This window comes from Hibiscus syriacus, unplaced genomic scaffold (genome assembly GCF_006381635.1).
Source record: "Hibiscus syriacus cultivar Baekdansim isolate YM2019G1 unplaced genomic scaffold, ASM638163v2 tig00110221_pilon, whole genome shotgun sequence".
Classification (NCBI taxonomy): Eukaryota; Viridiplantae; Streptophyta; class Magnoliopsida; order Malvales; family Malvaceae; genus Hibiscus; species Hibiscus syriacus.
Window position 1 is genome coordinate 2,692,784 of NW_024062635.1, and position 2,474 is coordinate 2,695,257.

The following is a 2,474-nucleotide window of genomic DNA, read 5'->3' on the forward strand; positions in this document are numbered from 1 at the left end:
AAGGTACTCTTTTAGATCTAGGAAGATTTGTTGGGTTTTAGCAAAAGGGGAGACCGGATTCAAGTTAAGAGAAAACCGACGAGGATTTTGGTGTAATTTTATATTTTTCGGCCACTGTGAACGGTGGCTACTGGTGGTGGTCTATGATTTTCGGTTGCTGACCGACTACTCTTTGATGGAGGAAGTTTAGAGAGAGGGAAGAGAAAATTATTTCTCTCATATTTAGAGAGAGAAGAAAAATGAGAGAAATGGTGAGAAATGCCCTTAAAGGGCCGGTTGGGGTATATTTATACCCTCCCCAAAACTACGTCGTTTTGGAGATGGGCTGTAGTGTAATTTTAACATGGGTAAATCATACCAGTGGTCCTTGCAATGTTGTAAGATTTGTAATTTGGTCACTCAATCAGGTTTTTATGTATTTCAATTTGGCATTTAAATTTTTTATTTATATTTTAGTCATTGACCGTATGTTTATATTTAGGGTAAAATTATAAATTTAGTCCTTATTATTTTCAATTATTTACATTTTAATCCTGTATTAATATATTTGATTAATATATGTAGTTTATAATATTTTGAATTATAGACTATAGTTTTATTATTTAACCACTATATTTTATAATATAATTTTAATATTTAATATTATTATAGGATATTTATATTTTAGTACCTAAAATATATAATCTTTGCACTAGTAACCTAGAATTTTGATATCTTATATTTTTAATCATTATTTTATATATATGTATATTTAAGTTATATTATTTCATACAATAGATTATTAAATATCTTCTTATTTAATTAAGAAGGTATTTTAAATGATTATTGGTGTGAAATGGTATTCCTATTATTATATTGATTTGTATAAAATTAAATACAAATCTATCATTTATTGCAAAGACATTTAATTAATAAATACCGGTACTAATTTTGGGCGTTGTGGGAATGCTAATTCTTTTCCATACGTAACCTACTCCCGAACTCATTTTTCTGGTAAAGCATACCCGAGTTATATTATTTTATTATTATTCTTAGGAATTTTTATTAAAATAATATGACATTTTGGTGACCAATCTCACCTAATAAAAGATTGGTGGTGACTCTACAATTTGGTGTTTTATCTGATTCATGGAAGATAAGCACTTATTTTTTTGAGACTAGTTATACCGTTTGGGGTATACTATTTACACTCTCCGTCGCCAGGTAAGAGAAACGTCTCGACACCCTTAATGAGGAATATTGATTCGAAAAGGTTTCAAGGTGGAAGATTGATTCGAAGATTGACCTTGATAATTCTGCCTTTGTTGCGGCTGAGCAACAAATTATTGTGTCTGCTGCTACGACTGAGTGTATTGATATTATTGATGTTATGGATTGGCGACATTCTAACTTCTCCAAGAGAGTTTAAGATGATTTCTGAAATTTAGGTTGTACGTGTTGCAAAACGTGTTATCATTTCTTTGATAATTCTGCACATAATAGATAGACTCTGAATTTTGGGGGTATTCATCAAATTATGGTCATCACCATAATATACACAAGTGACAAGAGATACGACTTTTAACTTCATACATTCATCCTGGTTTGTGTAATTTTTTCACCATTTCAGTCAATGCTAAAATTTGAGAAACCATAGAGTTGAAAGCTTCCGAGTATACCGCAGCAGCACCACGTAGAACAAACATATTGTACGTTTTTGGATATTGACAGTCGTTGGTGGATATTCTCTCGAGGATATCATATGCTTCATTGTATGTTTTATCAATAAAAGCTCCATTTACTGAGGCATCAACCACCATACGAGTGTGTATATTTAACCCATTGTAAAATATCTCTATTTGAGTCCAATGTGGGAAACCATGCATAGGACATTTCCACAACAAATCTTTAAAATTTTCACATGCTTCATACAAGCTTTCATCATCCTTCTACTTGAATGAAGTTAAATTGTTTTGAAGCTTAGCATTCATATTTGGAGGGTTGAGTCGCAACAAGAACTTCTGTGCTTATTCATTCCAAGATGCTATAGCACCAGGCGGCAGTGAACTTAACCAAACCCTTGTTTTACCAGGCAATGAATAGGGAAATAGCTTCAACTTCAGGGCCTCCTCTGGAATACCTTTTTGAATAAAAGAATCGTAAACCTCAATTAAAGCTCTCAAATGGGCTCTAGGATCTTTAGTAGTATAACCTCCATATTGTCTCATAGATTATAGCATTTGGAACATAACCAACTTTAGTTTAAATTTTACAGCATTAATAACTAGTCTCACAACGCCCGGATGCAAATCGTCCAATGTCGGCACCACTTGCTCACGAATAATGTGATTACAATCATCTACATTCTGATTTGGTTGCCCAACTTTGATTCCAGCTGGCAACTCATCATTTTCTCCATTCTAAAGCAGGGGTAGAGCATTATTATTGTTATTGTTTCCAAAATTCATGTTTGCATGATTTCTAGCAACTTCTCT

The 2,474-nt window shown here is 32.5% G+C and overlaps 1 non-coding gene across 1 annotated transcript; it reads left to right on the top strand.

Annotated features, from left to right (window-relative positions):
- Nucleotides 1-1,854: 1,854 nt before the first annotated feature.
- LOC120114321 lies at nt 1,855-1,961 on the top strand. The gene has a single exon (XR_005515383.1). It is a non-coding gene; the product is annotated as a small nucleolar RNA R71 (small nucleolar RNA).
- Nucleotides 1,962-2,474: the final 513 nt, after the last annotated feature.